We start from the raw sequence: 13228 nt of genomic DNA, 5'->3' as shown, positions 1-13228 counted from the left end.
TAGATAGATAGATAGATAGATAAAATGCTGGTTCAACATCTGGACTGGGAAACATTTAGTGTAGTTTGGGACATCATAGAACATTTTTTGACATAATCACACACAGGTACTCCAGGGGATGATTCGAGTGTGTCCGTCTGTGAAACTTGGACAAAAGATATAAAGTATCACAGTTTGGTTAAAAGCTAGGTTCACATTGCTGCAATGTACGAGATCGAATGTGATTTGCACCGCACTGCAGTGCAAATCACATGTGATCTCTGTGTGATGCGATTTCAGCCATACATATAGTATGGCTGAATTTGCATTGCATCCGGCCCAAACTTGTACATGGCCCTTTTTTTAGTCCACAGCCGAATCGGATCACATGGGTGTTCACACCATGTGGTCCGATTCCTGTCCGAGTTTAAAGATTGCACTGTGATATGAGAACTAATTTGGAGGTGTCAATAAAACTTTAAACTGACACTCCCAGCAGGTCACATAGGGCAGTGTGAACTGCCTCCGGGAGGCATGCGATGCGTGAAACCACAGTAGATTTGCAGCGTTCGCACATCGCAGCAGTCTGAACACAGCCTAACTAAAAAAATGTCATTTTAATGATGTATTAAACTAGGCGCTTGTAATAACCAGCTAATAATTGTACACCACTTCAAACCAATGTTTCATATTCAAATTTCTGAACTCAAATATCACTATGCTTAAAAGTATACCTTTTTTTTTTGTTTTTTCATTCTCATAGGGGAACAAAGACTCAGACAAGAGGCGGAGCAGCCCAGGACCCCCCGACCTCACCAGCCTGATTGGGCAATTAGCCCAAGCCCCATGTCCGTGATGGAGCTGCCCAGCCCTGTGTCTGTGAGGGAGCAGCCAAGCCCCGTGTCCATGAGGGAGCAGCCAAGCCCCGTGTCCATGAGGGAGCAGCCAAGCCCCGTGTCTGAGCTGGATCAGCCCAGCCCAGGGCTAGATGTGGAGGAGGAAGAGGTGGTGGAGATACACACCCCATAAAGTGAGTGTCTGACAACCCAGCTTAAGGTAAACAATTAATGGCTGTATATGTTAACCAATTTTTTATCTACACATGTTTTTAGGTGATGATCTGGTTGTGGAAGGACAACAAGCTGCAGAGCCATTTACGAGCGACAGTGCCCAGAGGCTGATTGGGCAGATCATGGCCTGGAATGGCAGGATGGATTTAATCGAGAACAACATCCATGCCATGCAACACCAAATCCATGCCATGCAACTGCAACTGGTCACTATGAGGCAGGAAATGAAGAACATGATCGATGTTTTAGGGAGAATCTAAGCCCCTTTTCCCTAAAACGAAACATCATGTTCTTCATTTCCTTGCCAAAATTTTTTTAATGTTTTTACAACATTGTTTTTAGAGGCCAAATTTTGAAGATGCACACGGTGTGTCAACATGTGCTATGTGCCATCAGAGGATCACAATGGACGCATTTGGTGTTTGCAAACCCTTCCTCATTCTAGTATGTGAGAGGAAGGGATTGCACCCACCAAACACGTCCATTGATCACTCATGATGGTACATAGCACATGTTGACATTACCAATTTTTGGTGTGCATCTTCAAAATTTGGCTTTACCCCTTGTTTTCTGTAAATAGTTAAAAAATATGATTTTATGTATTTTTTTTTTATAATTGTATTTTATATATAGATATATCTATATATTTCTATGTTTACAAAAAAAAAAAAAATGAAAAAAAAAAAAAAAAGAAAAATATCTAAAAAAGAGGCACTGGTTGGAATGTGCACTATTAAAAAATCCAAAAAAAAGATGTGTGTGTGTGTGTGTCTACTTCTTTCAATACTCAATACCAGTTTGGGAAGTCATTTTGTGTTTTCTGTCACAAAGGGCCTTATTTACTATTGGCAAAAACCACTTTGCTATACAAATGCACTAGGACAGGAATATGCAATTAGTGGAAATCCAGCTGTTGCAGAACTACAAGTCCCATGAAGCATAGCAAGACTGACAGCCACAAGCATGAGACCCAGAGGCATGATTGACTTGTAGTTTTGCACCAGCTGGAGGTTGGCCAATTGCATATCCCTGAATTAGGACAATGTAGGAGACAAGCACCATGAAAAGCAAACAAGAACCAAACTTAAAAATTTGAACAGACAATACATATTTCAAGAAAAATCTATTTTTATTGCTCAGCTGGCATTGGAATAGCCCCCCTACCATTAAAATAGCTGACATAGCGGTCACGCACCTCACGTGCTGTTTGGGGGGCTAAGCCAGGAAGGGCATGATCCAGCCCTGTGAGTTCTGGGAATATTAGTCCGGCCTCAGGCCCAATAGATTGCAGGTACTGGTTCCCTGAAAATTTGCGGAGAAAATTGTGCAAAATGCAGCAGCAAAGAATCACATAGTTCAGTTTATATTCTGCTAGGTTGATCGCTGTCAGTAACAGACGAAACCGGCTGGCCATAATGCCAAAGGCACTCTCCACAACCCTTCTTGCTCTGGCCAGCCGGTAATTAAAAACCCTCCTCTCCGGGGTGAGGGTCCTTTGGGGAAGGGTTTCATAAGATGGTCACTCAGACCGAACGCTTCATCAGCTAGAAACACAAACGGTAGACCCTCCACATTCTCGGCATCTGGTGGCAAGTCCAGGCCACCAGTGATGAGACGGTGGCAGAACTCGGTCTGCCTAAAGACTCCTCCGTCAGACATCCGGCCGTTCTTCCCCACATCCACATAAAGAAAGTCACATTGTGCTGACACCACCGCCATTAGCACCACACTATGGAACCCCTTATAATTCCAATAGTAGGACCCCGAATGGGGTGGGGGCACAATCCTCACATGTTTCCCGTCGATCGCCCCTCCGCAGTTGGGAAAGTCCCAACGGGCAGCGAATTGGGAAGCCACAGTCTGCCATTCCTGTGGCGTGGAAGGAAGCTGGGGAGTCAAACACAGGAAAAAAAAATAGTCAATAAATAAAAACAATTCATAACAAATAAAACTCAAAAACATTTTGGAACGGGGCGCATGCGCGGCGCTGAGCGAGATGGCAGCCTAGTGTGAGAGCTCCGCACGGACAGGGATTTTATCAGCGCCCTGGGGGCTATACATCACCCTTTTTGCTTCGATTTTGCTACCCCCCAGGTCCCCTCAGCACGGTGCATGTCTGCCCGAAAGAAGAAAGCCCGTAAATCGAGCCAACATACTCTAACCCACTATCTCCTCCGGACAAGGGACAGCGGCGTGATGTCTCAAGATGGCGCCGGCCAGGGCGGCCTCTCCGCCTCTCCGTCTTCCACGCCTCGGGCCTCCCCGGACCCTTTCCCTCCGCTGACCGGAGCCGGTGAGTCTAACTCCCTCTCTAAAGCCTATCTGGATGCCAGCCTTGAGGCCATGTACGATAGAATGGCGGCTAAATTTCAGTCGGAGCTACACAAGACATCCCACGTGCTATCGCAGGAGATTGCAGCTTTGGGCTCCAGAACTGAGAAACTTGAAAGTAAGCACGACGAACTAGCTTTAGCCCACAATGAATTGAGCAGGGAGCACGACAATCTGTCCTCTGCCTTCACTACGATTCAAATGCAACTCGAGGACTTAGACAATAGAAACAGACGTAATAACCTTCGTCTGAGAGGAATCCCGGAAACAGAAGTGGACTTAATTCCGACGGTTATCCGCCTGTTTAAATCGCTTCTACCCGAACACGAAGCAGTCGCTTTTAAATGCGATTGTATCCACCGAGCCCTTCGTCCGAAGCCTCCAGCCGACAAACCACCAAGGGATATCATTCTATGCCTCAAGGACTTCCTAGTAAAGGAGGAGATTCTACTGCAGCAAGGAATCAACCGCGCATTCTTTTGGATGATGTCCAAATCCAAATCTTCCCAGATGTCTCTCCCGCCACCCTGGAAAGGCGTCGTTCGTTGAGAGAGGTCACATCTGCCCTACAATCCGCGCGGATTCGTTATAGGTGGGGCTTCCCGTTCAGGCTGATCGTTCCACATAATGGCAGCACTTATTCGGTGTCTACGCCTCAAGAAGGACAAGACCTACTAGTTAAACTGGGACTTCTGGAAGCCATGGAGGTTCGTAGACCCCCGCTGACACCCAGACCGGCCCCCATCTGGCAAACACCACCATCACGGAGGGGCGGGCGGCGCATTCGTTATGGAGCTGGAGAGCTGGGCGGAAGAAGCCCCCGTTGAGACCCGCTTATCTTCTACACACCCTCTTGTCTACACCATTTTGCTGGCAACGGCTGCGGACATGCCTCCCTATTTTTCCTTGTTCTCCCGGAACAGCGGCAGGTTGCTACTGTCGTTTGGTGCTGTGACATGCTTCTCCCCCCCAGCAGTTTTTTTTATACATTTTTGTTTTACCTATTTCACTTTGCAGACTCACGCTGGGACTGAGACCTCGGTGTCTCGTGGTTACCTTTGGGTTTTTTTTTTTTTGTTTTTCAGGTTGTGAGTCTCCCAGTGGGACTTGGGCCCCGATGCTCATTCTTTTGACGGTCATCGGTCCCCCTGCCAACCTGACTCCCTGGTTAAACGTTCCTGTACTTGGTCTCTATGTGCTCTGGACTTGGTTTATGCTCCGGAGTACTGGTCTCCTGGGAAAACTTTTCCCCCCTGCTCTTTATGCCTTCTCTATATCTTATTTTTTCCCTCTTTTTTCTCTCCTCTTCCTCTTCTACTCCATTTGGCTTAGCTCTTTTTCTACATGCTCTTTCCGCACTGTGTTATATGTATCGCTGTATTTTTTATACTTAATATGGCTTTAATATATGAATATGTATTTGGTCTCGGGTTGATGGCTGTGCCCTTATTTGACCCCCCTCAGATGGGTCCCCCCTACTCTACCTTTACCGACTATTTGGGGATGGTTGGTGCTTTCCATGTGCTCGTCCCCCACTTTTTTTGATCATGGCAATTACATGTATGTCACATAATGTTAAGGGGTTTAATTCCCCCATCAAGAGACGCAAGGCGTTTGATTTCTACAAGGGAGTAAATGTTAAAGTCCTCCTCCTTCAGGAAACCCATTTTTCTCATAACTCCCACCCTAAATTTTTTCATAGGGACTTCCCGCAGGCGTTCTACTCTTTGCACCATTCTAAGTCTAGGGGCGCAGCCATCTTCCTGCATTCCTCCTTTCCTATGGAGGTGAAACGTATCTACAAGGATGCTGATAGTAGATATGTTATTATCAAAGGTTTGATACACAATAGAGAACTGACTATCGCAAGTGTTTATGCCCCTAATGATGCCCCGGCTGCCTTTTTTAAATCCTTTTTTTTTAAGCTAGCTTCGTTTCACTCATCACACCTGATTGTTGGAGGGGATCTTAACCTGGTCGCTAATCCAAATTTGGACCGCTCCTCTCACACTCCCCTCTCTTGGGCCTTCCCCAAATCACTTACCCATGGTTTATTAGAATATCAACTTGTTGATACCTGGCGCGCGCATAATGTGGGGGTTCGGGAGTTTACATTCTACTCCCACCCACACAATAGCTCAGCCCGGTTGGATTATATTTTTGCCTCCCCTGTTATTCTAGCCAACTCTACTCAGAGCCGTATCTATCCCTGTGCCTGGTCGGATCACCACGCTACTGCCTTCACCACGACTTTCATTAGATTATCCCCCACATCTCACGCTTGGCGACTTAACGAGTCCCTTTTGACAGAATCTGACATAGTTTCAAATGTGACGGAGGCGATTGAGGATTACTTTTCACTTAATGACCTACCAGAGATGTCCCCCTTCCACTGTTTGGGTAGCGCATAAGGCAGTTTTGAGGGGTAAGCTGATTGCGATTTCGGCGACCCGTAATAAATTGTTAAACGGTAGAATTCTAACCTTGACAAAGGAGCTGGATCACTTATACAAGAACTCCTCCATCTTACACTTAGATTCCACTAGACAAGAGATTGACCGTAAACGTTTAGAATTGGACTCTCTTTTGACTAATAATACTGAAAAAGCTCTTAGATTTGCGAAAGCGAATCATATCCTATCTGAGAGTGCGGCTTCCTCAAGATTTGCACGTAAGCTGCAACATTCCCAAAGACCTACACATGTTTACAAACTGGCATCCAGTGACGGTCATCTTACATCACACCCAAAGGAGGTTTTAGCGATCTTTGAAAAATTTTACGCCACCCTGTTGGCCCCGGATCCGACGGTTGTGACTTCGGAGATCGATACTTGGCTGGATGAAGTGCCTCTGCCATCCCTGTCTGAGTCACAATTGTCGAGTCTGAACGCCCCCATCACAACGGTGGAAGTTTTAAATGTAATCAAATCTCTAAAAAGAGGTTCTGCTCCAGGCCCGGATGGCTTTGCATCCGTCTACTATAAGAAATTTGCCACGGTTCTGGCCCCCAGGCTTGCCTACTTCTTTAACTGGGTAATGAAGGGTGGTAGCTTCCCGGAGGAAATGTTACTTGCCACGATGTCCATGATCCCCAAACCACACAAAAATCATACACTCCCCCAAAATTATAGACCAATTTCTGTCATGAATAATGATTTAAAAATATTTAGTAGGATCCTTGCAGATAGACTGGCCCTTCAAATCCCCCGCCTTATCTCCCCATTCCAATCTGGTTTTATCCCTCACAGATTAATCACAGACAATATTAGATTAGCCACTAACATAATTCAGGATGCTAATATACGCTCTCGTAGCCTTCTGCTTCTCAGTTTGGATATCCAGAAGGCCTTCGATAGTGTCTCTTGGTCTTACCTTACTAGGGTGTTGCAGAGGTTAGGCTTCCGCGGCGGATTTTTGCACTCTTTCCACTCCTTGTACAAAGACCCCAAAACTAGGATAAAAATCCCGGGCTGCTGCTCAGCCTTCTTTGAGGTGGGTAGGTGATCTAGACAGGGGTGCCCTTTATCCCCCCTTTTGTTCGCCCTGGCTCTCGAGCCCCTAGCTATAGCCATTTTGAACAACCCAGATATCTCAGGATATTCAAAGGGATCCCTGACTAGCAAATTCTGTATGTATGCAGACGACGTCCTGATGTTCCTGACTAACCCATTAGTTTCCCTTCCCAACCTGTTTGAATCCTTGTCGAGATTTGCTACTGTCTCAGGATTGTCCATCAATATATCCAAATCTGAAGCCCTTCCCATAGGTATTCCCCCACAGGAACTCTCTCACCTCAAACAGACATTTTCCTTTCGTTGGCCCTCCTCCCACCTCTCTTACTTAGGCATAGCCCTCTCTAGTGATTATAAACTCCTCTTCTCCTCTAATTACCCTCAGTTATTCACTAAAATTAGGTCTACCTTGAAATCTTGGTCTAGCCTACACATCTCCTTCCTGGGGCGCATAACAGCTATTAAGATGGTTATACTCCCCCGTTTATTATATGCTTTTCGCTCCCTCCCAATTAGGATCTCGAAAGCCTATATTGACCGCCTTCAATCATGCCTTAATAGATTTATTTGGCAGGATAAACCCCCCAGATTTGTGAGAGCGGTCTTGTACCGTTCTGCCTCCAGAGGTGGACTGGGTGTCCCACAGATTTGGCTTTATTACTTGGCGAGTAGATTCTCCCAGCAGGCCCAATGGTCAATTAGGAATTCTAGGGTACCGTGGGTTCAATTTGAGCAGGAATCCATACGCCCCTTGGTTCTATCGAATGTCATGTGGTCCCCATATATACCGCATTGCCCTTACATCCATAAAAATTTTTGTGTTTTGGATGCCATGCGCCTTTGGCATTTGTATGGTAGTAAATACGGCTTAGTTCCCCAGACTCCGGTTGGGGTTTCTTTTTTAGGTGACCCTAGATTCATATCGACTCATAATTCTAGTGACGCATTCCGTATCTGGATTGAATTTGGCCTGGTCACTTTGAAGGATTTCCTGGTGGGCGCCCGTTTTGCCTCATTTCAGGAAATACAATCCCTTCATCCCATCCCGAATTCAGAATTCTTCCACTATCTGCAGATACGCCATTTTTTTTCACAACATTACCCAGGCCCCTACTCCCGTCCCCAAGGGTTTTCCTTTGAGAATATTTGCCTCACGGCTCCTAGACAGAAGGGCCTTATCTCTGACCTCTACGTGTCCATGTCCTCAGTGATTGCGACTGTAGGGTTGCCATACCGTGCCAAATGGGAAAGTGAACTTGAATTGAATCAGGACAACCTGGATTGGGACCGAGCCTGGAGGAACATGCGCCAATGCTCTAAATCTCTCTCCCTTAGAGAGACTGCTATTAAGCTACTTACCAGATGGTATTATACGCCTCAACGGTTACACCGCATGTTTCCCCAGGTCTCCCCCACCTGTTTTAGGGGTTGCCCCTGTCCGGGTTCATTTAAACACATTTTTTGGGACTGTGCCCGTATTCAACCGTTCTGGGGTTTGCTTTTTGATATGATCAATAAGGTAGCTGGTTATACTATAGACATGGATGTATCTCATGCCTTATTATTTGTTGCTCCACCAGACACTCCTAAACATTTAAGATGTTTGATTCATTCGATCTGCCTGGCCATGTTATGGTCTATAGCACTTAATTGGAAAGCTCCCTCTTTGTCATTTTCCCAGATCCTCTCCCGCATAGACCTCATGATGCATGTTGAAAAAATTCACCACACTTTGTATGACTCTATCCCTTTATATGATGCTAAATGGAAACCCTGGTCTACCTTTAGACTTCTCTACTAACTGTGCTAGTCTTTCCTTCTTTTTGCTCTGCTATTCTGTCACCCTCTCTTCTTTTCTTCATACTCCTTTCTTTTGTCTTTCCTGGTTTTTCACCAATATTCTTCTCCCTTAGATCCATGTGGTATTACTTATCTCAAAAGTTGCCTCTCAGGTTATTCATGTTATTTTAGTCGTATCATTCTTTTACCTATTCTGTGATGTTCATTCATTGTTGAACTTATACGATATGTACTATATAATTTGCATCTTTGGTTTTGTATAACTATATATGCTTCACCACAATGTATGCTATATTTTGTTTGTTATCTTCCAATAAACACCTTTGAAAACAAAAAAAAAACATTTTGGAACAACAGTTAAACAGAAATATTGCAAATTTTTTTCTGCAAAAAAACAAAAAAAAATAGGCGGCCCAATTCACAGATTAATCAGCCCTCTGATGGACCAGGGGACATAAGTGTGGGGTGGGGGGACTAATTAATGAGTATCCAATACCTGCAACCAATTTGAGTGGGGTGGGGGGACTAATTAATGAGTATCCAATACCTGCAACCAATTTGAGTGGGGTGGGGGGACTAATTAATGAGTATCCAATACCTGAAACCAATTTGAGTGGGGTGACTAATTAATGAGTTGACAATCCATATATATATATCTATATCTATATTTATATCTATATATCTATATCTATATCTATATCTATATCTATATATACACACACACACACACACAAAGGGTGTATACAAAGAGTATACAAAGGGTGGGGGGGCCAGTAAAATAGTACAATGGAGCTGACAATATGAATTATAGAGAAAAACAGTTTCGGCTGTGGGTGTACAGGGGCCCAGGATTAAATGCTGAGGACGTTAGTGAAAGCAAATATGCACGTGGGACACAAAAAGGTAAAAAGCTAAAAAAAAAATGACACAAAAAAAAAAAACAATAAAAAAAAAACATTAAAAAAAACAAAAAAAAAAAAAAATGCATGCATTCATATAAAGGGGACATTCACATCATATTCCTGTCATGGATATTAAAAGTCATGATGAAATGAATACAAACATACAATGCATATAACGCATATAATGCAATATTAAAAGAACAAACTTACCTTCATATATTCCTTCTGCAGGACCCGAATAATGGCAGAACAGGTCTCTGGAATAATGATCCCCAGAGCCTGGGGGGAGATGCCTGTCGAGAACTTGAGGTCCTGAAGGCTTCTCCCTGTCGCCAAGTAGCGCAACGTGGCGACGAGCCTCTGCTCCGGAGTGATGGCTTGCCGCATGCAGGTATCCTGCCTGCTGATATAAGGTGTCAGCAAAGCCAGCAGACGGTGAAAAACGGGGTCCGTCATCCTGAGATAATTCCTGAAATCATCAGGATTATTCTCACGGATCTCACGGAGTAAAGGCATATGCGAGAATTGGTCACGCTGGCGCAACCAATTCTTTGTCCATGGACTCCTCCTCACCCTGTTCACAGACTGGGCTCGGGTCAAAGTATTAACCCCAACACCAAGCCCCAATATAGCACGAACTCCTTCCTAAGTACGTCCACTCTCCATGGCTTTGAAACGGTCGGCTGGACAAACAAGCTCAACTGAACGCACTGAAGAACAGCCAGACCTATGAAGAATGACCTGAAACCCAGAAACGAGCGGACCAGAAGCGCCTAATAACAGGTACAACTGATCCACGCGTACCAAAAGACAGATACAAACCTCACAGGTAGACTGTGCCGCAGTGAACGGACAAATTAAGCTGAAGTCTGAAAAGCGCGAATCGTCTCTAACCAAACTTCTACTAACGCAAAGTCAGCAGAAGGAGCCCAAAGGGTGCTTTGCTGTGTCTTGGACTTCCTATTTCTAGTCCCGTCGTACGTGTCGTACGTCATCGCGCAAGCTTTCAGCGGACTGTCTGTTCGTCGTGTGTAGTCAAGTCTGTTCATTCAAAATTAGGACGGACTGTCTGTCGGATTGTCTGACGAACTTAGTTGGCCAGACAATCCACCCATGTGTACGCGGCCTAAAAGTTCTTTGGTGTGGGCCTTTTTTGAGATGAGTGCATCAGATCACACCGCTGCTATTTGCAACATATGTCTCAAGCGTATCTCGCGTGGCCAAAACATCAGCCGCTTGGGCACCACATGCTTGACCAGACATATGTTGACCTGCCATGCAGCTCGTTGGCAAGCGTACCTCAAAGACCCACACCAAAGAACAAAGCGGCCCTCTCCTTGCTCCTCATCAGCTGGCATCTCCAACCCCACTAGACCTTCAGTCCTCTCTGAAACCTGCTCTGAGAGGAATGAAGGTGTAGAATTAGGTGTGTCACAGCCAAGTGTTTCCGGGCACTCTGCTAGCAGTACACCCACGTCCGATTATAGCAGGCAAATGACCCTGCCCCAGCTGCTGGACCAGCGAAAGAAGTTCACTCCCAGCCATCCACATGCCCAGCGGTTGAATGCTAGGTTGGCTAAATTGCTAGCACTTCAACTGCTGCCTTTTCAGTTGGTAGACTCGGCCCCCTTCTGTGAGTTTGTACAATGTGCGGTTCCTCAGTGGCAGGTCCCCAAACGCCACTTTTTCTCACGGAAGGCGATTCCGGCTCTCTACCGACATGTGGAAGGCAATAGCCTTGCCTCGCTGGACAGGGCGGTCAGCGGTAAGGTGCATATTACCGCTGACTCATGGTCCAGCAGGCATGGACAGGGACGTCACGGCCCATTGGGTCACTCTTCTGGCAGCTGGGAAGGATGCAGGACAAGGTGCAGTAGTGTTGGAGGTTGTTCCGCCACCACGCCTCCAAAATGCTACTATTGGTTGTGACACACCTCTCTCCTCCACCCCCTCCTCTTCTTCTTCCTCCATGGCCTCTTCCAGTGCTCTGTCCTCAGAACCAGCGGTGCTCCGTAGGCGTTCCAGGGGCTACGCAAGTACACAGGCAAAACGATGCCATGCCGTGCTTGCGCTGGTTTGTTTGGGGGACAGAAGCCACACTGGGGCGGATGTTTTGTCAGCTCTGCAGGGGCAGGCCGAGAGGTGGTTGACGCCACACCAGCTTAAGCCAGGAATGGTGGTTTGCGACAATGGCACCAACCTCCTCTCCGCCCTCCGACAGAGACAACTGACCCATGTGCCCTGTGTAGCTCACGTCCTTAACCTGGTGGTGCAGCGGTTCTTGGGCAGGTACCCCGGCTTACAGGATGTCCTGAAGCAGGCCAGGAAAGTCTGTGTGCATTTCCGCCGATCATTTAATGCCTGTGCTTGGCTGGCTGAGCTCCAAACGAACCTGCCCAAGAACCGCCTGATATGTGACATGCCCACCAGGTGGAACTCAACGTTGGCCATGCTGCAGCGGCTGCACACGCAGCAGAGGGCCATCAATGAGTACCTGTGCTACTACGGCACCAGGACAGGGTCAGGGGAGCTCGGTTTTTTCTCACCACGCCAGTGGGGCATGATCAGGGATGCATGCACTGTCCTGTCACCGTTTGAGGAGGCCACAAGGATAGTGAGCAGTGACAGTGCATGCATCAGTGACACTGTACCTCTTGTCCACCTTTTGGAGCATACGCTGCGTGGAATAATGGACAGGGCACTTGAGGCAGAACAGAGGCAGGAAGAGGAGGACTTCCTTGCCTCTCAAGGCCCCCTTTATCCAGACAGTGTTCCTGCTGTGCCACCCATCACACAGGAAGAGGATGAGGAGGAGGAAGAGGAGGAGGAGGATGATTGTGTCAGCATGGAGGTGGAGGCTGGCACTCAGCATCAGCAGAAGCAGCATAAGCAGTCTTGTAGGGATGATTTACAGTCCCAAGAAACACTTGTACGTGGCTGGGTGGAGGTAGCTGCGGATCATGTTGTCCTTAGTGACCCAGAGGACTCCGGACTGAATGCCTCAGCTAACCTATGCTGCATGGCCTCCCTGATCCTGCAAAGCCTGCGGAAGGATCCTCGTATTCTTCGGATCAAGGAGAGGGACCATTACTGGCTGGCCACTCTCCTTGATCCACGGTACAAGGGTAAGGTTGCCGACCTTATCTTGCCATCGCAGAGGAAGCAGAGGATGAGACATCTCCGGGAGGCCTTGCAGAAAGGTCTGTGCAACGCGTTCCCAGAGACTGGGAGGTTACAAACTCCTGGTCCTGGACAATGTGTTGCTGAGGCATCGGTCAGAAGGAGCGGTGGAGAAGGTGGCCGTCTGACTGATGCTTTCAGACAATTTTTTAGTCTGCAGCCCCAAGGTATGATCGGTTCCAGCAACCATCGCCAGCGTCTGATTTACATGGTGCAGAAATACCTAGGGGCAAGGTCAGACTTGGACACCTTTCCCACCGAAAATCCTCTGGCTTACTGGGTCTTGAGGATGGATCACTGGCCAGAGCTTGCACAGTATGCAATTGAGCTACTGGCCTGTCCTGCATCCAGCGTTCTTTCGGAACGCACCTTCAGTGCTGCTGGTGGCTTTGTTACCGTTCACAGGGTGCCGCTGTGTACCGAATCAGTTGATCGACTGACCTTCATCAAGATG

This window comes from Lithobates pipiens, unplaced genomic scaffold, assembly GCF_037356315.1.
Source record: "Lithobates pipiens isolate NorthernLeopardFrog02 unplaced genomic scaffold, aLitPip1_a1.2 Scaffold_8, whole genome shotgun sequence".
NCBI classification, from domain to species: Eukaryota; Metazoa; Chordata; class Amphibia; order Anura; family Ranidae; genus Lithobates; species Lithobates pipiens.
Note: the sequence above shows the minus strand (reverse complement) of the source record.